Source organism: Tyto alba, unplaced genomic scaffold (genome assembly GCF_018691265.1).
Source record: "Tyto alba isolate M040663 unplaced genomic scaffold, T.alba_DEE_v4.0 Super-Scaffold_21, whole genome shotgun sequence".
In the NCBI taxonomy this organism is placed as follows: domain Eukaryota; kingdom Metazoa; phylum Chordata; class Aves; order Strigiformes; family Tytonidae; genus Tyto; species Tyto alba.
In genome coordinates, this window is record NW_024881295.1 from 10,308,197 (window position 1) to 10,333,056 (window position 24,860).

At 41.6% G+C, this 24,860-nt stretch overlaps 1 long non-coding RNA gene across 3 annotated transcripts in view; it reads left to right on the forward strand.

The window, feature by feature from the left end:
* The window catches only part of LOC116960009, a 105,268-nt gene that overhangs the window by 68,758 nt on the left and 11,650 nt on the right, over nt 1-24,860 (forward strand). For all 3 annotated transcript variants that reach the window (XR_004406135.2, XR_004406136.2, XR_004406137.2), the window contains 2 exons: nt 16,481-16,722; nt 23,528-23,695. This is a non-coding gene — a long non-coding RNA (uncharacterized LOC116960009). The remainder of the gene's footprint in view (nt 1-16,480; nt 16,723-23,527; nt 23,696-24,860) is intronic.

The window sequence follows — 24,860 nt, forward strand, 5'->3', positions numbered from 1 at the left end:
CACCCACTTGAGTTTGCTGTGCAATTATTATATACTCTTTCATGTCAATAACCGGAATTGTCATTGCACATGTAACTAACAGAGTGAAAGTCCTATTTTGAAGGTAATTGGAATGTATATGTTAAATAGGAACAGAGCCTTGTTTAGGCTAACACGCTGCTTCTTTTCTCAGTGAAGAATTAGTTTAGCACTTCAATCTCCTATTCATACATTAAAGAGGCTGAAAGAACAGATGGTACAAAAAGGAATTGTAGGAGATCATGAATGGTTCTTACTCTTTACTGAAAAGACTCAATTTACTTTGTTATTTCATGAAAAAAAATGTGTGTTAGAGCATGGTGTAAAGTGCTAATATTTTTCCATGTTTTTAAGCTTTTCAGAGTCTTTTTTAACTTTCAGGTTCCAAAATAAAAGATCCTATTTTGTCTTTTTTTTTTTTCTTTTTTTTTTTTTTAATTTAGCCTTAATGAAGTCTTGCATCTCTATAGCCCTCATTTAAGATTTAACTCTGTCATCCTTATTCACACCATGTTGTACCTTAGACCAAGACCTTGATAAATTACCACTTAAATCATGTATTTTGATTTCAGCAGAGCTTGGACTAAGTTCCTGGAATATTTGCCTACTAGGCAGACAGTGCAGAATTAGGTTCTTATCAAAGAAACAGATTAATTTACTATTCCCATTTTCCAAATGAGAAGGTGTGATGTGATAGTTTGAGAACCATAGTGGGTTGTAAACAGTAAAGGCTGTCCTTGCCTACAGTACAAATATATCTAGACTGTCTCTTGCTGAAGTTTCTTAGAGATAATTTCTGTGTTATTTTGATTCCTATTTATGCAACTTTCAGATTGTGCCATCATAAATTAATAGCTTACTCGTACAATGGCTGTATGTTTTACTCACCTTAGAATATATCTTAGAAAATCTTCCCGAAAATTCTACTTGTGACCATAATTATTTGATAGAGGATGAATCTTCTTTGATTATAGACTACATAGAACCTTTGCTCAAAGTGCAGACAGTGAAATGTAGACTAAGTTGTTGCTCTGGCGGTTTTAATAGTTGACATTTATTGAGTGGAACTAAGAGAAACAGAGTTGGGAGAAAATCCATGGGACCCTCCTGATTAAAACCCACCCCTCTAATATATTTGCTGACTTCTATAAAGCATTATGTCACTTTAAATAATTTATATGCTACTAGAAAGTGATAAACACATTCCTGTATTTAACTTTGTATTTCTGGAAGGCCTTTGCAAGTTGCAAAATATCTTAACTGTTACTGGGAACTTTTGTCCCTTTGTTAAGACAAAGCATGTTTTTAGTTGTTGACTTCCATGTACAAAGACAAGAAAACTACGAGAAAGGAAATTTCAGTTTAAAGACCTGGCAAAAAAAATCAGATTCTGGAGTAGGAAAGCAGTCAGTTGGAGAGCACCAGGAGGTAGGTCAAGCTTTACCAAAAAAAGAAAGGGGCAAATCACTTCAGAAGCAAGAATGTGGCCGCTGCAGCATAGTGACTGATTTTGAAGCCTTTCAAGCCTGGGGCCATCGTGCTGCAAGCTCAGCTGGGTGTCAGGGAGGGATAGCCCTGCCCAGAAGTACTCTCAGATCTTCAGTCCCTCTGCCAGGCCCTCATTCTCCTCTGCTCCTGCAGGGTGGGTGTCTCCAGGCAGGAATCTGCCTTATCTCTGGCCCCAGCAATCCCCTCTCCTGTCTGTCCTCAATTAATGGGGAGTCAGTGGCAGTGCTGCTTCCTGGGCCAGCATCCTTAACCTTTTCTTTTGCTGTGAGCTGCACACCCCTGTGGAGGCAGGCAGAGGCAACAGCAATGGACATAAAAACATTCAACTTATGAATATGTTGACTTAGTTTGGAAGGAGAAGCAGCAAGAAGATCTCATAAGAAATGAGATCAATAATAACCTGTGAGAGTGAAGAACCCCCAGAGTCCTTGGTTGTACAATGTTCTCCATTAGTTTTATGTTTTGTTTATAATTTAGAAATGGCTTTGTGTGTTAGTTATAAACTCGATTTTAAATCATACTTTATGTACATGTGAAACTATGGATTTTAAAGAAAATAGAGCTCTATCTCTTATAAGCTGTCTGATGCCACACAAAGCAATTCAATAGTTAGTCATGATTTGTATTAATGCCTGTTAACTCCAGCTCTTTTCTAAAATATTGATGGTGAAGATGCCTTTCCTGCTTTTTGAAGAAAAAAGAATGTTGGCAAAGCAATAGGGAGCACATCAGCAAATGAAGCCTTTACAAAACCAGACTGTGTTTTTCTATCAATGTACCAAACAGAAACCTATCATCTTTCTGTATGTCCTCCTGCAAAGGTTAAAAGAAACAGGCCATTTATCAAAACCTCTTGTATCTGCTAGTGGTAGATTGTTTTGACCTTCAGAAGTAGATAATTAAAGCACTGCTAAGGTGTGGGCTGTTAGTACCCTTGACCACCCAAGAGGAATGGGGGGTGTTTTATTAAGCAGGATACACAAATTCATCCTTCTCACAATCTCAAAGTGTCTTTGAAGGTAAGAGAGGCCTTGGAAAGACATACACTTGCTAATGTTTCCCTCATCAAATAAAAATCCATACCAGTCGCATGGCTCTGTTTATCCAGTGGTTAAATATTAGCTAAACTACAGATAGGAAAGAGTGACTGTCTAGACCAGCAATTCTTGGTCCAAATTCTTGTCCCCCTTGAACTTTCCCTCTCTCCCCAGGCAGCCAAAGAAAATTCTGGTGGACATTTCACCCCACCATCGCTTTGGCTGACATCAGAGGGAGAAACCATGGGAAGGTTTGTGGGTTGTCACCTGGATCTAGCTGCTCCTAGGTGGGGAGACTGCTGGGTGTATGCTGGGAGAGAGGAGACCTGATACATTTAAGGGACTTTTCTAGCAAAACAAATGTGCATTATATTTGACAGCATATGCTGTAAAACTTCAAATCCCAGTATTAGCAACATGGCTTCGGATGAAGAACAGTTGATGGTTGCCTGACCACGTTAATTTTCCACTGACTTGAAGGGTTATGCCCTACCCTGCCCTTCCCTCACTCCCAGTTGCTTAACAGAGAAAATAGCAATCAGTCAGTTTAGTTTTAAATACACAAAGGATGGATGAGAGGAGAGAGAGGAACACTTACCACTGAGAATTTCCTCTTACTTATTTATTGGTATTTACTAGCTCTTTACACTTTAAGGGCTTTCCAGTCATGTGGACATTTTGCATTCAACATAATAGTATTTTTTGCTGCCATTACCATTTTAATTCTCCATAAGTGGTTGCCTTTCTCCTAGTTTCTGCACCCATACAAACAGCCTTTGAAGCATCCTGGGTGACTTCACAGGAGAAGAAAAAAAAAAAAAAAAAAAAAAAAACCGCAAGAAAAAAAAAAAAGCAAGGGCCTGAAAAGTCCTCCTTTGGTTTCCTTATATGTCTTCTGTTCTCCCTTAAATTGCACTGCTACTAAGTAATTAAGAGCTGAGTTAGAAATAAAGGAGTCAGAGGTGCTCACTAACAACAGACAGCTGTTCCCCTTAGCCTCAAAGAGACTTGTACCAGCATTTGGCCTCCTCCTGAGGGAAGGGGAGAGGAGGGGTGCCCCTCTGCTTCTTTTATTTACTGCAGATTTACTGCCACTGGTTGGCCTATTTCAGTTGTGCATTCATGGCTGCGCATACTAATCACTCTTGACTTTCACTTCACAATATTCAGAGACACCATAGGTTATGCCAAGTGTTCTGGGCTCTGTTGTACATGGACTAGCAGCAGGAAATCCTTAATTCAGAGTCCCTCAAGTGCAGGAGCTATACCTCCAGAGCTTCAGGACAACCACGTCTCTCCAGATAAGCTGATGAGCTGCAGCTGTGGCATTCACATTTCAGGCTGCTGCGGAGCTGGAGAAGTGACTGACCTGTTCACCCTGCAGAATGTCGTTTCCCTTGCCTGAAATGAGTACCAAATGAGTCATTGATCTAAAATTTCCTTTCTTGCAGATTTTTCTTTCATACTAATGCTGGTCTCAGAAGTACAATCAGTTCTTGCCCAGGCTTCTCTTTCACTCACTGTTAAACAACCTTGTCATTGCCTTGCCATTTTCTGAAAACCTTCTTCCATAACTTCTCCACTTCATATTCCAGTAGTTGCTGTCTTTTAATTTTCATCATTTTTGTCCCTCAGTGTCCTAGTGACACTCATAATATAAAATTATTCAGAATAATACTTTGGGACAGAAGGGAATGTTGTTCTTATTTCTGCCTTTGCTACTGGCAAGTATGGTGACCTTGTCCTTGGACACTTGTCTTTGCATTTCCCCCTCCATGACATGTTGGTCTTGACAGTATAAATTGCAAGGAAGTAACTCCAGTGGCCTGTCAAAGCCAACCCAGCCTGGGCTTTCTGCCAGGGCACTGTGTTTCCTTGTTGGTGCTTTGGAAGCAGATTCAGGAGACGTGTCAGCTGTGAGCCCGCTGCTGCTCCTGGCTGCTGTGGGGATGCTGTCGCCTCCTCTCAAGAGCTGCTAGAGCACGGCGGGTGCAAGCTCGGCCTTTCTGGCTCAGTAAGAACCATTTTGGATGTGACTGCCCTCAGTTCTGCAGGAGTTTTAAAAGCACCCAGCGAAGCATTTTTCCTCCCATAAACTGTTTTAACTCCAGCCATAAGCTATGAAATTAACTCCAGGAAAGATCTACACCAAGAGTTGTTATCAAAATATCAGCTCAGTGTTACCCATGCCAGTAAAAGTACAACCAGTCAAGTGGTAAAAAATTGAAGGATTTAAAAGAGGAACACTTTTATTTTAACCAGCTAATTTACACTGGGTTTGTCTCATTATATCATCATATAAAATGTCATACATTGCTATGGCATGATGTACATATAGAGACACATAATTCTATTGATACTCTTCAAAATGGGAGAGCAGATGTTGTAATATAAAGCTGTTGTATTAGCTGAGTTTGTAAGATGCAAAGAAGACCTTATGGGTCCCTTCCAACTTGAAATATTCTATGATTCTATGATACCATGACAAGTACCTCTTTACAGGTGTGAATGCAATGGTTTTAGCTGAATGGTATCTCTAACTAAAACAGATTAACTAGAGCTTTAGGTGAAGTTCACACACTGAGCTGGAGATGCCAACACTAGGTATGTGTCCCTTATGAGGATGTTGGCCCCAGCTTGTCCCATCAGATTTATGATTTGTTCAGTGGAGGAGCTTCCCTCTCTTCATTGCCTGTGTTCCTAATTGGGCGTCTCAACTGGGGGGGACACAAATCTGAGTCGTTTTCCCCCAAATGCCTACCAGCCTTCTAATCCTTGATGTACCTTGAGCTTTCTGTAACAATCTGCCTCCAACAAAGAACTTTTTGGTTCTCCTTAGGGAGCAGTAGCCACTTTCAGCTCTTCTTAATTAAGTGTTTTTCTGAATAAATGTCTCTAGTAGTCTTTTCTTTTTAGCTGATTTATGACTCATGTGAGTACTGCTATTGAGTTTCTTATCAAAGGCTCTGTTCTGATATTCCTAATGACATTTGTGATAGAAAATAGATGCTTAGCCTTCCTGTTATGCTGCTATCCCAAGGATGATGAGATCTGACATCAGGTACCGAGATATAACCAGAGCAGAGGCCTCCAAAGTTTGCCAGTATTTTCTCCATGGCACGGAATACATTTAAGCTTTTGGTGAACTGATTTTAAGAGCCAAGATCTCATTTGTGGACTGACTCAGCTCCATTCAATGAAAATAAAGGACATGCTGAACTCTATGGATCTATGATTGTTCAATTCCGTGACCAACAAGGGAGCGAATGTGTTTGGAGTGAAATCAAAGATGAGGTGCATAAAGCTTTGTCGTTACATGAAAGTCCAGGTACTCCAAGAGCCAGTGATGCCAACTCTTGTGATTTTCAGGATATAAATAGAAATACATATATATATTTATAATTTTTCTTAAAGTCCATGGCACCTGAGAGATTCTGTGACTCTATGAGAAAACCACCTCTTCTAAGTTGAAGTTTGAAGAAATAAAATAATCCATCTATACTCTAAAGAAGCCAAGCCAGGCAAGTAGCAGCTCAACGTTTAAAATTAGAAGACAAAGACTTACTATGAATTTTTCACAGCAGAATGAGAATGGAGCAATCCACTAAAACTTTCATGCTGGGTCACAGTAGTGGAAATAGCTGCCACTTCTGTGAGGGAACTCTTGCTTCTGCTATTTCTATTTGCTATTGTCCGGGGTACCCCCAGCCTGGCAGAGGCACCTTGCACCTTGTGGTGGTTCTTTCCTGCTTGTCAAGCTGGCAGCTGCACCCTCCTCATGTGCAGGCAAGATTTAAGAAAAATGAAATGCTTCAGAAGTTTATTCTTGGTCCTCAAGGAGCTCTTGTGTACACGGGAGGGGATTTCTAGCAATGCCTCCAGGTGCTCTGAGTATCTTCAGTTTGTGGAGTGAATTCAGCTCTGCCTGGATTTGCAGATAAGGGGGGAATTCAGGGAGGGTGATCATGCAGGAGCAGAGGAACAGGCTGCAGGGACAGTGTGACAAGTCAGATAGCAAGGACAGGCAAAGAGAACAGCCTGTGGATAAAGAGGAAAGAGTGACATTTTCAGAAGCATGTCATCTGACTGCTAGCAGGCTCAGCGTGACAGTGCCTGCGGCTTTCAGGCCTGATCTGATAACAGAATCAACAGCCTTAAGCTCCGCTCTGGGACTGCCCGTAAGACTTTCAGGAAGAGTTAAGTGGATCCTTGAGTGCCAGCAATCAGGGTGAGAAGTTGATGGAAGTTACCCTGGGGTGTGTGAAATCCCCCTGCCCCTTGTGACTGCCGGTGCTTGCTCAGGGGACCCCTGCTTTCATCCAGGGCTCTTAGCCTCGATGCAAATTTTGGTCTTAGTGCAAGAGTTCAAATCCCTCTGGAAATTGTGGAATACAAAGATGCCAAACACTTTTTCAGTGAACTTCTAAGATAAAATACGAGCACGTGTTTTGTTGCAGGCACTCTAATCTTGCTTCCTCCTTCCTATATCCAGCAAGTGACCTAATCAGCAGTCTAGGGGACTGGTCTTTCTCCCTCTCTCCTTTCTCTTTCTCTCTAAACTACTGGAGACACAGCTTGACTCAAATTTCATTCATACTCTCAGAACACAACTCATGTGCTCATCACTTTAAAAACTTTAATAAATATGTAGCTGACATTTGTAACAAACTCAAAGCAGAGCTGCCATTAATATAGATTTTTTCCTGCCGGGTGCGTGGGAGGCTTCAGTTTAAATCAGAGCATTGCTTTTCTTACATACTGACAATTGCAGAACAGTTCAGACTTTCCAAGTTTCAAAGTTTTCATGGTAATTAGCAAATTTATGAAGCTGAATTATGTTTCTTTGTCTTCTTAATTGGCATGTTCTAACCCACTACAGTTGAACTGGTCTTTTACAAAACCAACCTACTAAACAGTGAATAGATTTGCATAATTACCGAAAAAGAGTGTTTTGGGAAATGTTAAGAGCTTACTTCCTTCATCCACCAGTATATATATATATATGTGTGTGTATGTATGTTTTCTTTTTAAAGTATTGTTTGTACACCTACAACAAATTTAAAGAGCACAGAGAACAGTCCATGTACAGAAACGTGGCACATTGACTCATATCTGCTGTAGCTTAGTCCAAGGCAGAAACTTATTTCAATCCTAGTGAATTTTATTGTCATCCTATCATACAAAGAAAGGCTAATCCTGATCTTCTGTATGCCACCTACTTACAATAAAGGTATGCTAAATTAAATAACAAATTAACCTTCTGCAGTCTCTTGGTGTTATTAGAATGACATTTTGATATGCACAGGAGGCTCTGCCTGACCGAGGTGCTGCTGGCTGAGCACAGCCTTGCATTTGGGACCTTTGAGGCACATCCCTGATTTCTGTCATCAGTCTGACACAGGACGGGGCCGGGGAGGGGGCAGTTGGCTGGGCACTCACAACAAGGCTGGTGGCAGTGAGTTTGCTTGCTTGAAGAGTATTGATGAGGCTTTGGGTGGGCTTTGTGCCTACTTTAAGATCTTATTTGTGGAGGAGAAAAAAACTGAAGGAGGAGACACTAAGAGCTGGGATAAACTGTGTGGTAGTTTTAAAAAGGATGCTGCTGTTCTTAGGGGACTGCTCAACAGGATAGAAAGACATGTTTTCATTCAAAACTTAGCCAAACTTAATTTTACATCTGCTTTCAAAAATGCCCAAACTCAGACCAAGAGTGAGAAAGCAGAAAAATTGTGTTTTGTTTTGTTTTTTATCCTCACAGAAAGCATCAAACATCTAAGGAAAGGTTAATGATACCTCTACCCAGCTCATGTTGAAGAACACCCCCTGCGCACCCTGTCTCTGCCCAAGCATACATTGTCCTGTGGCTTAAGTGGGCAGCCAGTATTCAGAACCTGCAAGCTGTCCCCTTTTGAGGGAAAAAACAGATGACAAGAGTCAAATATTTATTTGATACAGTTCAGTTTTTTTATAGGGACTATATAGCAAAGGACTATTTGCCTGAACACGGGAGAAACTGGGGAAAAAGATACCATTTTTTTGAACGTTAGTTTAAAAGTCTTCCAGGGTCACCCAACAAGTGTCTGCCTAGTGTTTTTGCTTTCTCCTGTGGCTTTTCTATTGTTTGCCCTCTCTTAGTCAAAGAACATCTAGCTGCTTGTCCTTTCAGTCACCCTGAAGAGCAGCCATGTGTTATACCCCCCAGCTTCAATGAGAGATGCCCAACTCAGTGCAGAGCATTCAGAGAAACATGTCATTCCCCACTTCCCAGTCCTCTGTTGTATCTGACGGTGACAGAACTTTCTTTCAGGGATGCCAGCAAAAGTTTGGAAAATGGTTAAGATCACAGGGTGACGTAACTTGTACTGCCTGATGCTGTCTCCTTGTTTCCTTCCATTTGCTGTTTGACCTGCATCCATCTCTTGCCTCCTGTCCGAGATAACCACCGTCTTTGTTCTGCTAGTGGAAGGTTCCTGATGCAGTGGGGTCCTGGATTCATGCCATGGCTTATAGGTGCTCTGGGCATATATGGAAATAGCAAAGGCAATATTTAAGATCCACTCTGGGCCAGGTGAGCCATCAGAGCAGCCTCTTCTGACATTTTCAGAGCAGAAGGTTACACTCTCATTCGGGCACCTCTTGCCACATACAGCCCATTAGGGCTGATAAAGCCTCTGTGTGCAAACGCGTGTCCGATTGCCGCTCCAAAGAGGGCATGTGCCTTATAGAGCTAGCTGCTCTGAGATATAACAAGCAACTATTGGCATGTCATTATACAGAAATTACTGCTTCCAAAACCAAGCTGTTGTGTAGATCCTAGCTCTGCTGGTAGCCAGGGGTGACACTTTCCTACTGGCTTTCAGTCAAGTGCTTTGGAGTGTTTTACAAACACAGATTACTTGTGCTTCACAGCACCTCCTGAGGCACGTAATATTACCTATTGCCCAATAAGCAACGACACAAACAGGAAAAAAATAAAAATAGCTGGTGCTATTAGCTGCCCAACCCAGAGTAACAGAAGTCTGGTTTTCACTGCTGTGCTGAATTTCTTTGCATTGGGACTCCTCACCACATCTACAGTGTTCCCAAATAATCACCACAAATAGGCAGCTGTTTTTACAAGAGCTCGAAGTCTTGCCTTGTTTACCTAAAGTAATTTACCCACTGAAAAAAGAGCCCAAAGCCCTTGCTCAGCTCCCAGACTCCATCGAGCTTCTGGACTGTGCCTGGGTGTGATGTTCTCATAGCTCCATGTGGGTGCTGAGACATCTGTTACGATTTATTTCTGTAGCAACAAAGCTAGGGCAATGTTCAGCAAACAAGAAAAAGGAAGAAACCATCTCTCTTTTTAATTTTTAGGATGACTGTCAGAGTAAGATACATATAACTTGCATTCTTTTACAGGAAATTTTTTGTTAAGATTTCAGGTGACAGCAATAGATAAGGAAGGACTCGGGAAAGGTAATGGGCTGAAAGCTTGTCTGGAAACTGGTATGAACAATAGTGTGAGAAAACACAAGGTTATTTCCATAGTTACATGGAGAATTATAAATCTGGACAACCATCATCTCATGATATTTACAGCAGGATCTGATGCTTCTATCTACCTGGACTACAGGAGGGTCATTTTACCTTGATGCCATTTTGTGACTGGGTTAGTGTCTGAGAGAGGCTTGTTTAGATCAGGTTTTGTGGGCCTGGATGGAGCAGGACAACTTACTTTCCCAGGGAGGGCAGCCTCACCCGTGGTCATGCCAGAGGCTCTTGTCTTTTCAGCATCCTCCTTTCCATACCCTAGTGGGCTATCCCCTTCATCCTACAGCTATGCACACGTTGCAAGAAGGATTCAGCAAATATCTTAAAAAATGCTCTCTCCCCAGAAACGTTTGGACCTCAGTTTTGCCTCACACAGTGCCCTAGAGTCTTACAGCTTACAACTGCAGTGCCTGGAGATGTCCTGCTGTACCCCGGAGTGTGAAGGGGTGTATTGGATAAGCACAAGTCCAACTGTTTGCAGCCCTACCTCCTTTGCAGCGAACACAACAAAAATCTCGCCCAGAGGCAGCCATCAGTTGATCCTAACTGCCACCAACTCTGACTTTAAAGGTGACAATTCTGGGAGACAGCATAAGGCTTTGCAATACAATATTCAGATGAGGATTTGGCAAAGCGTCATTCTTCTTACTGCCACAGTCTATCCATCTCCCACATGGCAAGATATTTACCTACTAAAAAAAGAGCTAAGCTGCAGATTATTTTTCTCTGTCTGCTCATTCTGATTTTTTTTTTTTTTTTTTGGGAGGGGGGGAAGGGGTGCAGGGGGTGACCCAACAAAAGACAGAAGATAACATAATATTACTAAACTGATTTGGATTGGTCTCTGTTCAGTCCCTCAATCCTTCACACAACCAGGTAATGGTTCCTGTGAACATGGAGCATGGATCTGCTTGGTCTGAATACCATAATCACAAACAGACTGGGGCATTCACAGCAAATTTAGCTGCTCAGGCCTGAGGGACGCACACGCTTTATAACAGTTCAGTCACCCATGTGTAGAAAGAAAACAAAATTAATTACCCACATGGCTGATTGCACAGCATAAATAGCAAAGGACAAATGTTGTAAAAAAATTGCTGAAGTATATATATGCCATTGGTATGGTACTATCAGCACAGAAATGCTTACGAAGTTAGTTAGCTTACAAACAGAGTTAAGGACAAAAGCTTTGGATTAATTGCTGCTGCAGTTAGCTGCATCAGGCAAATGCAACATTAATCATAAAGGTAGAGCACTGCAGGAGTCAAAAAAAAGCCGTGCCTTTCAATTTGATTGGTCTATTTTACTGACAGCAAAGATCCTGATCCCTTATGATTCTTCTGTTCAGCAGTATAAAATTGATATGGAATATCTGCAAATAATACTCAAGAGAGGCAGAAAATACGTAGTAGAAGAATAGGCAGTTTCCAGAAAAGATTTCTAGTTCTATTTTTATATGCTTTCCTGTTTTGTGCAACCTCAGTTGCATAAGAGTTACTCAGAAACAATAACAAAAATGTGCTCTCTAAACACTTTAAGTGATCATGTAATATACTGGGCAGAACCACAGTGGTAATTCAATCCCATATTTTAAACAGCCAACACTAAGCAATCGTCTTGTGGCCCACCACCCAACACCTACGTGGGCTAAGCAAAAATATATGACTGACATGAATGTCAGGTTACTGTTCTGGAGTTATAAAATGACGGAAGGAAGAGAAAAGGGGAATCCACTTAAGATGAAGCCATTGCCAATCCACACAAAGGGATAAGGATTTTTGTAGAACCCCCTTTTTTTTTTCTTTCCCTTGAATTATCCAATTACACAAAACAGCCCCAGCTTTCATTTTGAAGAAGCAGTTTCTAGCCCCAGAGTCACTCCCTCCCTCTGCAAGGGAAAGGAAACAAAACTAACACAAATGCTTAGATAAATCTTGCCAAGAGTCAAACCAAGGAAGACAACAGAAAACAGCCTAAACATAATTGCACTGTTTCAAGAACAGCAGACTGCTTAATGACTTCAAACACCAGGAGCTGATCACACTACCGAGATTAAAAATAAAAAGTCCCTCTGGGTTGTTATACTCCAGTTTACAGCACCTTCCCTGCTCATATACCAGTTGTATCATAACCCTACTGAAAACACTCCCCATCCTTATTTTCCTTAAAAGCAAACCCTCCTTTTATACCAAGCCTGTGTCTCCTCTGGGATGACTCAGCTGCCTGCAGTTCTGCAAGGCTGCTGCTTAAATTTGGGTGCCATGAGAATAAATCCCTTTAAAAAGGAAAACTACCCATACAAGAAGTGGTTAGAAAAAAGGCAAGGGTATAAAAGTTTAACTCATAAGTGCTTCACCTTACCGGTCTGTGCTATAGTTAGAAAGGAAGATGGGAGGTTTTGGAGAGGCTAGCTCTTAAAAATAGTCAGGAGAGTAGGCTTGAACACTGGCAGCACAGCTCTGCAGAGAGCTTGCAGCACGCGTGTTGGCAAGTGCACTGCCATCTCCCTTATTCCCCATCTCTGTGTACTCCTTTCACAGTTTAACAGATTTATTTTATTTCTTCTACAGAAAGTATTTCCAGGTTAGGTGCACAAATGAAGACTCACAGAGTCTTTGCCTGTTTTTGAAGGCAAATGAAAACTCATAGAAAGGACTACTGTTGGGTCTGCGTGCAGTCAGCCTGTGGGGTGCTGGTTTTTGATACTACAGTGTTTAAAAAAGGTTGGGAAGTAAAAGGAGGTTGAAAAGGACTTGGCATACTTGACTGATATCTACCTTTATGCTACACCAGATAAAGGGTTATGAGAAATATATGTTCTTATTCATAAGAATGAGTCATTTTCTAATGGCCTCAGATTAGTAGGAAGCTTCTTCTATTGACACGTCCCTTCAAACTCACCTTTTTTATACTTCTGAAATGCTTGGCAATGACTGCCTTCAGAGAAAGCCTTCAGGAAAATCAGTTTTCAGACTAGGATCTGTGGCTCTACATCTGGGTGTGCACATATGTATGTGGGTGTATCAACAACTTAAAAAAGCAAGCGCAGGAAGGCTGTTTTGTTGACTTACAGAAAAGAGTCAATACTTTCACTGACTCTTTTTACTGTTTTGCATATTAAAAAGCTTGGGAAGTTGCAAGGGCTCTAAGCCAATCTGATCTTCCTTTAGTGTTCCCAGGTTGGCCAGGATTTTAGGAAAAAAAAAAAAAAAGGAAAGACAATTAATTTGTGGAAATGTCCCAGAGGAATAAAACCAGAGCAAGAAGAGATAATGGAGATGTACCCAGACAGCTGGCAGCACAGTGGCTTCATATTCTGCCTATCAGATGTTCAGTGCTGAGCTCAAGGGGTTTAAAGTACCTTTTATTCTTAGCCAGGCATCTGAAGTCTGCACGGTGCCAATTCATAATCATGTTTTTCCTCTGATGCCAATTTCTCCCATGGTGCCGATCCATAAGCGCATGTGCTTCCCGTGAGGGGTACTCAGGCTGTTGAGGAACTTTGGGAAGAGTGTGTCATGTGTGAAAGGCAAAGATGAAACAAAAACAAATATTGCACTTATATAGCAAGTTTACATCAACTTTTTCTTTCCTCTTGATTAGTATATTCATAGCTTGGAAGTATTCAGCACAAAAATAGTGCAAATTAATTAATTGTAATCCCCTGCATACCATGGGAGGCCTCTTGTTTATTTTAATGCTGACACCAGAAATACTTTGTGGAGCACCACGTTGAATACTAGGCTTGCAGTGAACGCTACTTTCTTTTATTAAATTACCCAGGGGAAAAAAATAAATTTTCAGTCATCAGGGCTTCAACAACAATTGCTGGGTTAGATGCATGTTAAGAATTATCTCTTTGGGACTTGTGTGTTTTATATAATTAACATATGTTGTTACCTGAAACACAGGCAGCCAAGGCAGTCATATAGAAAAGATGTGAAACAATTCCTAAAAGCAAATATCAATTTACAGTGAATCATAATAAATTATTCACTTCCACCACTTGGTATGTCAGATGAGTGGTAGCTGGTGTTATCAAGGAGCATTACCCCTCTGACATACTCTTTGCCCAAGGGGGCCATGAATAACAAAAGCAAGCGAAAAATAATAACCAAGAAATACTAGGTTTCCCTGCTTTATACAGCTATAGATGTGTGTGCGAATGCCAGTGTTTTTAGAAAGAACAGCTATTCCTCAAATGTTTGTGTGAAAAACAGAATCAAAGTGTAATCTGTGTTGGAAGGGACCTCTGGAGCTCCTCTAGTTCAAGCCTTCTGCCTAGCCCGGGGTGACTTTCATGGTTAAAGCGGGATGCTCATGGCCACGTCCAGTCAAATTCTGAGCAGCTCTGAGGATGGAGATTTCACAGCCTCTCTGGGTGCTTCCCAGAGCCTGACTCTGCCTTCTCACCCATGAAGTACTGGAGGATACAGAGAGATCTCCCCAGAGAGGACTATGAGCTGAACAAACCCAGCTCCCTCAGCCTCTACTCATACACAGCATGCTCCAGGCCCCTAATCATCTTGGTGTCCCTTCAGTGGTCTCTAGCCAGTTGGTCAATGGCTTGTCAATCCATTTATGTCAAACAGGAGGAATGCAAACCTGGCCACAGGTCTGCATCATTCAGAGCAGGTATATGAAGCATTGTAGTCAGGAGAGGATTAACCTTCCTACAGATGTTTCAAGTGCCCTCACATGAGGTGTTACAGGTGCTGTACTCAGCTGGCTGCATTCAGACAGCCCTGCTAAACCTGTATGGTCACACCAGGGCATTCACAGGACCTAAACTGATTTTAATTTGTGCCTCTTGTATGCATAATATATGAGAAAGAAGTGTTGCAACATTCATGGCCCCATCTAAACTTGGGGTGGGACCACAACTGAGTTTTAGGTCAAAGATGATTTAAATAGTGATTATCTTACAAACTTCTTTTGCATTGAGCAAATTAAAAAGCAATACAATCTTGTCCTTATTAAAACTAATGGTCAGATATGCTTATGCCAGGCGCAGCCAAAGCACTTTCCAAAGCACAAAGACTGCAGGCAATAAAGACCCGTCCCTAGGTACACAACGCAGAAGAGCTAAGTCCTGTTTGCTGTGAGTTTTCTCTGTTGCAGAGGCACAGAGCTGGTCTGCAGCTTGTGCCAGTGCTTGAGGCAGACACATGGCATCACTCAGCCTGAAAGGAGTGCACAGAAAAAAAAGACCTCAGGCCCCAAGCCTCCTGGAATTGAGTAAGGGAAACATTCCAATGCAGAATAAAGAGGCTATATGTCTATATACCTATTTTGAAATGAACAAGTTTAGGTCAAAGAATAAGTATTTCATGCTACACTGTCAGACTACCCCAGCAACAACCAATGACTTCCATGATACTTTGTCTTTGACTGCTTTTAATGTTTAGAGATAATAAGATCACCAGATCAAAAACATCTGGGAAGATGAGGAAAAGGTTTGTGCCATCATGATGCATCATATTTTCAAAACTATTTCTAGACTCAATCTGTATAAGCAATAAAATTCAGTCTGCATTTTGTGACTGTTACTGCATAGTGCTTTGAGGTTGGGTTTGGGGTTTTGTTGGGAAAGGACCGAACATTTTTAACATGGCTTTCAGAAGGGAGGAAGGAGAGCACCATACTTGGGAAAAAGTCTCCAGGCAGGCATGAGAAACCCTTTTGTCAGTGAAGTCCAGATTGATGGTGCTGTGCTTCTGTGGATATCACAGAGCAAACTTAAACTCCAGACCCGTGTTTCTCATTTAATTTGCACTATAAAGGTATGGCATGCTTTTCCCCATATCATTCTACCGGTGGGAAAGGGAGAGCTTCTTACACAGTGATGAGTAATCCCAACCCCTGGCCGACCTGTCTGAGTTTCACAGAAACTCTTCTACCCCCATTTAAAAGGATTTCAGCCCCATCTGTGCTCACCACGACTAATTTGCATCCCTAAAGTGTGGCCATTTGGGGTCCGGGAGTGCCCAGGACTTTTTCCTTTAATTTAGATTATAGTGGTAGGAATCGCTGCTGTTTAATGAGGTGTACGCTGACCTCTGGTGGCAGAGCTCCCACATAAACCTACATATACTTTGCTACAGGTTAGAAACCTAAGTTTTTCTCTTTCACGGAGCTGACGGCAAACCAACAGCACAGGGACCAGAGGGCTGGGCAGAAATTTCTGCTCCAAACAACCTCTAAAAATTGAACTTGGTAATTTGTTTGTGGAAGGCTGGCAAGCCACTATGAAGAAAATTACAGTGAGCAATTCTGTATGTAATAATTCCCCTACCAAACCTTTATTTTGCTTGTCCCTATAGTGATAGTGACGGATTATAATGATGTCACCTACAAGGAACAACCTTATGTCTTTTTCACAGAGGGACACTCATCCATGGCTCTATCAGTCTCTGATATGACACAGTGAAACAGCAAGTGAATGAACCAGGTTTCAAGGAAGCAAGAGTCTGTGCCCTGTCAACACGTTCATCTTGTGCTCTGCGCCAGCGGTCATCCCCTGGCACACATCCCCTGTCCTGCTGGCTGAAGGGTCCTGGTCCTGGTCCTGGTCAGTGTGAACTTGACTTCAGCTCTCCATGTCTGAGTGTTTTTTTACTTGTGTGTAAGTATATACAGGTTATATTTAAATTATATAATTATGTTTTTCATTTACTATAAAATTATTAATGTGTAATATTATAAAGAAATTGGGGCATGAATAGGTTCATGGAAAAGGAGAGGCTAGAGTTCTTCCCCTGGGACTTTCTGGGTACTGAGTTTCCAGTCAGAAGAGTGGGCTCCTCTGCTGGGGGCTGTGTTGGGAGAGGGCACGGTGCAGTGGCAGCTCACCCCTCAGCTCCCTTTGCTCCAGGAGCTGCTGTCAGGGCAGGCACAGTCCAATCAGGCCAGCACTAAGGATGGGACATCACAGGGAACAGCAAATCATCCCCTGCCCACTTTCCCAAGTCTCTGGAGAAGCCGAGCCCATGAGGTGAGGTCAGGGTAAATAGACTGTCTAAACCAGAGACTAGGTAGGCTGTCTATCCAAACTCTGGTCTGATTAATGAATGTTACCAGATTTTCCTATGGTGTGACAATAGTCACATACGATACGAAATGCCATTTTTTGGAGTCCTTGACACCAGACCAATCTACCGCACAGGACACTATAGCCCCTCACTTTCTGGCTGCAGGTGTGGGAGCTTGTGCAGCAACACTCCTGCTAGGTCCAAGTCTGCTTTGGCCAATGATCAGAATGTGCTCTTCCACAGACGTGCACAAATCCATGCAAAATTGACTGCATTCAAAGGGCTAATTCAGCTCCAGAATGATCTGGGATAACATTTAACAAGGTGGATCATTGCCTAGCATGTATATGCAATATACAAGTATTGCCTAGTATATCTTATAATTCTATGCATTTTGTCCACAGATACATCAGCTCATATGAATTTCTTGCTAAGGCCAGGGCACTTCTTGTCAGAAGTAGTCAAGGCCACAGGATTTTCTTGCTTCCAAGCAGTAGAGAGCCTTCACCATTTCCTTGGTTCATAATGGTGTGAAGACATCCTCTGCCCATGGGCACATCTTAAAGCCAGTATCCACTGCTATAATTTTTCCTTTGATGGCTCTTCCAGGAGTGTGTTGCTGTTGGCTTCAGCCATACGGGCCAAATAAGTGTCAGTGCTGTTCCTTCAGGTCTTAAGGTCCTGGACCCTAGAAAGTCTGGCAGTTTCTGTGCTGACGAAAGCTAACAATGGCATTATGACCACTGACTATGCCTGTTTAATGTACTTCATTATTTGTTATATCTTTTTCTCAAAATTCCGAGTAATCCTCAGTGAAGCTTTGCAAGCTTCTCCTCTAAACAAAGTATAGACTTAACACCTACCTAGAGGGGATCTGAGGAGTCTGCTGGAAAACTGAAAAATAAACATTTCCTATAAAGCTATTCTTTGGCTGCATACTGCAGGCTTTTTAATCCTAACTCTTTTCTTGAGTCCTGCAGCATCCCAGCCTGGTGGGTAGGCTATGCTGTACTTGCTCTCCTAGAAGTTACTGGGAGTGCTGGAAGGATGCTGATCACAAGTGAGGTCAGGACTGTTTCTAGGAGAGTCAGGACTGAGGCCAACTTCCTCCATATGGAGAAAATTATTTCTGTTTGCTGGGGTTTACAAATGAGTTGGCTCTCAGTCTTTGAGACTCCATTCATTTTCATCAAGGGTGTGCTGGCTGCTGAAAACCACCATTGAGGGACAGACTTTAAAGTATGTGCTAATGACTGTGGAAGTTTGTGCATTATCAGTTGGCTTCTTAACAGCTTCAACTTTAAATTGTTCAAAAGATGCTTTTAAGTAATTTACTGAGAACTTGTCAACATCCTAAATTATTAAGAACAAGTTAAAAGCAACATAAGTGGAAAACTGAGTGAACCTTCCGTGGCTGCACCAAAGAGCCGTGAATCTAAAGAAAGGTCATATAAATCATGTGCACATAGTCTTTTTCTGAAGTAGATTTTATGCAATAAAAGTGCTTACTGCAAGTCTGCCAAGAGCACCACTAGGTGGTGGTAACAACGCAATTTCTTTCTTGGTTGGGGTTTTTCACTTTGAGGAAAGAATTGACAATTTTACGTGTTCAGGACACAGACTGAACAGTTTGTCAGATGATGATGAAACACCCATCAGGCCTCAGATGCGAAGCGGAAACCGCAGGCTCATAGTCCAGCAGCGGGAAGGAATGTGCCTCCCCCAGAAACAGCCACCAACAGCTGGGCTACAGAACCGGGAGAGAGAGAGTGCAAATCACAGAGCAGCTGGCTGTGAAGGGAAGGGGTTGTTTTCCTTGCTACAGATTTGATTTTTAAATGCCTTCTGTATTTAAAGGTTGAAAGAGTTAGATTCAGGGTTAAAGTCTCACTTTTGCACTTGTATGCACTTTCACATTAGCACCCAGGTGTTGCAAGAGTCATGCTGCAGCAGCTTTGGCTGGTGTAAGGTTTAAAACCTGAAAGCCCAATCAAATCTATATATTTTTAAATGAAATTAAATAAAAAATAGTATAGAGAATGAGGTAAGGATCTCTCTTACTGTTTGCTTGAGTATTTCTTTGTCTTCACCTTTGGGCCATAAGACTGCTGCTAGGCATTGGTTCAGTTTCAGTGGAACAAAATTTAAGCTCATGAATGTTCAAATGTATCTTGACCAATCTGCTGTTCTTGCATTCCCAATAGTTAAGGTTTTTCAAACAGAAAACTCACCAAATCAAGAAAATCAATCTACGTTCATTAGACCAATGTCCAAACTTTGTACTACATGAGTATTTTCTTCACCTTTGCAGCCAAGTCCTTGCACAGGCAGCAAGCTAAGAACCATATTGTAACTGAGATTTACATACACAAAAAAATTTTAATTCCTTCTGAGTCTAAATTAACATGCATATCTGCAGGTGTAATCACTTCAGCTGGTGTAACTACTTACCTGTTCATTTCACTTAACAGTGAATTTGATGTTGTAGCTAAAAGCATATGAAAATAAAGGGAGTTACACTGATATATGCTTAACGGTAATCTGTGATGAAGACTTACTTGATTATTGCACTTACAAAATGAATCCTTGTTAAAGAACCACTTCCATATTCTGCCATCTTTACTACTTCACTTCTTAAGTTTATGAAGCCTTCCGAGACTCACTTGGTAAGGTGAGTGTATTTCTCCCACAATATAAAAGCTATATTCTATTTTATGGTATCAGATAAAGTATCTGACAAAAGAAATAAGCTTATATAACAAATACAGTTTTAACAAGTAGGAGGCTTTTTTTCCAGTTTGATTCAAATTGTTCCATGCTCCATGTACTTCATATTTTTGTAATCATAGGATATGTTGCATTAGCATTCAATTGTTTTATCATCATGAATCTTACATCACTGTGTATGCAATGATTACTCAATGTTGTGATTTATTGGACCCGGGTGGCCTGCCACCACAACTAATCACCAGCTAGACAAAAGTTATGTGCCAGGAAAATAGCAGTCTTCTCAGGTGTTGCTTTCCTGCCATTTTCCTCCATTTTTTCTCTAGCCTGGTTCCACAGTGAAACCAAGCTTCAAAAAAATGAGCATAAGTCAGAGCTGAGTTTGAGACCTGAAAAATCCGAGCTATTGGTCAGGAACCAAGTTGAAGCAATGATGAGACAGGCCCTTATTCTGTGTGCTCGATAGCAAAGCCCAAGCAGCGATGCTGCTTGGAGACATGTCTAAGAACTGCTGTGCAAATCGGACACTGCGTTGTGCTGAGGCACAAGGATATTCCATTTAATCCTTCCCATTAGTAAAAAAATCCACTCAGAAGAGGTCAAGAAGCTGTAAAAGATGCAAAGCCTCTCCTCTCTGATGCATTCTTTGTAGTCTATTTTTACAGAAATCTCTCTTAGTTCAAACTGTCCTGAGATTAATAGTTTAGTGAGGGTTAGCCAGCTTTCCTGGCCATGGAAAAGTTATCACACCACTCAGTCAGCACAACAAATTGATAATGTGCTGTGCAAAGTGCTCTTTTGTGTTCTGGCAGCTTGGGCCCCAAGTTTGTGTCAAATGCACTTGGAGGATGCCACAGGAATTCAGCCAAGTGTAAATAACTGCCACAAAACATCTCTCAATAACGTCAAAGCAAACTTACTCAAAGGAAACAAGCCCTTCCTGTAAATACCATGGAAAAAACCCATTTTATTAGGTGATGATGGTATTAAATGTTGTTTCCTAGAACATTTACACCCGAGCCATTAACAAATAAGCCAGACTACCGTGAAGTTTTATCATTTGTCATTGCTTTTGCTGTATAAATTAGAGTTTTGCTCAACAACAGCAGCTCTACAAGCTGACAAAGTTTGCAGGTTCAACACCCATGGAGGGCTACACCCATGCTCCAAGTCCATGGGCGGTAAGAGGTTATGGGGGCACAGCATTTGGGTATGGGTGGGTAGCTTGGGACCCCTTAGCAGGGTCCCTGCACCCCTTTGGGGATGAAGTTGGGTGGCGCAGTGGGGCCAGTGCCTGCTTGCTTGTGCTGATCCTGCTCTGTTGCACCCATCCTGGAGCTGCTCAGGCTGATAAACTGGGCAGAAAACTCCCCCTCTCTCCTGCTCTATTAGAGAAAGTCCCCTTTTTTAGTTCACCATGCTGTCAGACAAGCTGATGCAGACAGCAATTCATTCAGCTCAAACCACTATTTGTCACTTTGCCCTGACTCTGACTATCAGGGGAAGTAGAAAGCATGGGTTTAATTACCTTGTCTCTGTAGATTTTATTCAAAAACAATTGATCCAGGCTTTAACTCTTTGAGTACCTAATGATGTTGGTAAGCAAGCAGTGAGTGTTTGAAAACCTCAAATCTGTCTCACTGCTTTATGAGGGAATCTGAACCTGAACTCAGGTTTTTAAAGATAAGAGAGTTCGAATTTCCTGTTAATCAGTTCACACAGCTGCCATTCAAACTATTGATGGAAATGGATAGTTATTACTTGCAAAATTCTCACCGTTTCTGGTATTTCAAGAACACAGATTGCAGCATCCTTCCTGTAGACTTCTGCTTCAGATGCACCTGAATGTTTGGAATCATTAGGAAAGGAAAACTAAAGAAGACAGAGAGCATCAGAGAGCATCCCAGTATGGGTCCATGGTGTACCTTGAACACTGGTCCTTTCAGTTCAGAAAAGACATGCTAGAACTGAAAGGGTCAGAAACAGAACAAGGATGATCAATAAAGTGGAACGACTAAATGAGGTAGGACCCCTGAACCTGGAAAACTGGTTCCCAAAAGAGTGTATGACAGATGTTTAGAAGGTGTGTTGTCTGGGTAAGAAACTGCTTCTCACTGTCTTTTTCATGCAAGCTAATGGGCATCACCTCAAACTGTCAGAGGAGATTCAGAACAAACAAACAAATGTGAAAAAGGCTGAGAGAGCTGGTACTGTACAGCTTAGAGAAGATAAGGCTCAGGGAGGGGGAACTTATCAGTGTATGTAAATACCTAATGGGAGAGTGCAAAGAAGATGGAGCCAGGCTCTTTTCAGTGGTGCCCAGTGACAGGACCAGGGGCAGTGTGCTCAAACTGAAACACGGGAGTTTATGTCTGAACATCAGGAAACACTTTTTCACTGTGAGGGTGACCAAGCATTATAACAGGATGCCCAGGGAGGTTGTGGAGTCTCCATCCTTGGAGGTGTTCAAAAGCCATCTGGACCTGAGCCTGGTCAACTGGCTCTGGGTGGCCCTGCTTGGGCAGTGGTGTTGGACAACATGACTTCCAGAGGTTACTTCCAACCTCAACCATTCTGTGATTACGTGATCCTTCATAAAATACATACTTAAGCTGTCACTCCTCGCTGCAGCTCCTGGTGGATGCTATCAATATACACATATTCAGAAAGTGATTTGACAAATTCAGAAAACAAAAATCCAACAAAAGGCTGGGGTTGTGAGACCACACCTCTGCCTCAGGAGGCCTTTGGACAGCAAAATACAGATGCTGGTAGAGCTTTCTGAGCGAGTGTACCATTATCTGCTCCCTACACACCCTTTAGTTGCCACTTTGGGACATTTTTTCTCTGGAAAAGGGCCAGTGTACTTCTGGGTAATAAATAGGTAGAGTGCAGATCCATCTCCCAGCTCAACAAAACCTTTTAATGGCAAGTCCTCACAGCTAGTATCTGTTGTATTAAGCCATTAAGAAGAGATATCACATGTGATCGTGACAACCTCCTCTAACCTAGTGAGTTAGAGGAACATTTGGTCGGATTGAGTACATATACCCTTTTGTTCTTATATTGTGTCCTTATGTTTTGTTACTCAAAGCTCTTGGCTGCCCTAGCTATGCCCAAACTCACAGCAGGAAAGGATAAACAGAAAAGCAGACTGAGGAGACACTGCAAGCCTTTACCAAATGCTGAGGTCAGTGGGGACAAAATCAGAATGCCATCTGACACCATGGTAAAAGGACAAACAATGATTCACAGACATAGGAATAAGGGTGCAGTAAGTAGCAGCAAGGAGCTACAGTTGTATTGTTGCATGATAGTTGTGAGCCCGACGTAGGAATAAGTCAGAGATTTGTAGTGTTTGTTTTTTAAAAAGAGAGCTGAAAAACTGGGGTGATTGAACCAGTGTCACAAAAACTGACGCAGTGCTAAAGAAAACAGGGAACCTAAGGAAAACTTAAATCTGTTCCATTTATTGAGGTGTGACTTTAAGAGGCAGACAAGTAGTTTCTGAGAGAAAAATAGACAAAGATTACATTAAAGTGCTCCTTAATCTGACAAAGTCAGAACAAGAGCTGGTAGCTAGCATTAATGAAACATACATTCAAGTGAGAAATAGAACCAGGATGCCCAATGATGACAGTGATTACCCACAGAATCAAACTCTCTCAACAGCTGTGGTACTCGCGCCTGTAGACTGGATGTCCCAGCACGGAGATTTGGCGAAGCATTCCTTCACTTTGTCATGGCAAGGGACCCTGTACTCCTTCCTCATAGGCTTGGGAAAGCAGGCTGGAGATATCTTCTACCTTACCATGGTCTGACACATTCGCTTCTTCCCAGGTATGTTGTTTCTGTTACTTGTGTAACTCATATTTTTGTTTGTGTTACCTTGGTCCAAGATCATTGGGTCTTCACAAAGATGAAGCTAATTGTTATCCTTTTCATCACTTTTCTCCCTAGATCAAAAAAAAAAACAAAAAAAAAAAAACCCAAATCTTACTGTTTTTCATGCCCTGAAACTATGTTACAGAGTTTTTGCAGATGAAAACAAGGCAAATGCGACTGATGTGCCTATGTGTATGTGTCCCTTCCTTCCTCCTCTCTCCCTAGCAGTGTTTGAAACCTTTGGCTACCATCAACTGCAAACAGTAGAGGTTTCAAGAATAACTAAGATACTACAAGTTTTGTGAAAATTAATATTCGAGTGGAAGAGAGAGACTTTATTAGTATTTTTACTGAGGAAAGAGTTGTAGTGTAAGCCTACATCTTTTTAGTCAGTAGAGAACCTACACAGGTGAATGCCTTTATAAATAAATGCCCAAATATGCTCAATATCACCTGGGAATCTTACATCCTTGGACACCAAAGTCAAGTAACTAAAACCATAGAATCCTTATGAAAGATGTCATTAGTTTGGCTGCTCATGGAGTTGCTTATTTCTCTTTGAAATCCTGTCTCTCAAAAATGGCAATAATTTAGATTATTTTTACAATCTCTGATCATGTCAAGAAGTCTTTTTATACATACTCATTCATATTTGCTATATATACATATATATATAAAAATATATATTTATATATATAAATTGGTCTTCTGTAGCATGAGAGCATGGATTTCTGATTAAATGTGAGTTTTGACATACTTTATTCTTAGGTCCATGCCTTTATAATCAGATTTGTTGACTAGAACTTCTGCAATGTTTTCTGCTTCCCAACCAGAAGAATAGACTTTCTAGTCCCCTTTCTTTGTGGCAAAGGATTCAAGCAATGCAAAAGTATCCTCAGAAACCCAGAATGACCTGCACTGGGTTTTATTTGATGCAGGAGACAAGGGGAGCAGACTCTTACCAGCATGTATGGTTTGCCAGTTGAACCAGCTCAGGGCCTGGTGTCTATGAGAACATCAGCTACTGAGCCCATGCATAGCTTAGGCTAAACTGGGGGTCTTTTTCTTAATAAGGGAAATCTGCACTTACAAGATCAAAGAATTGGACAAGGCCATGCAA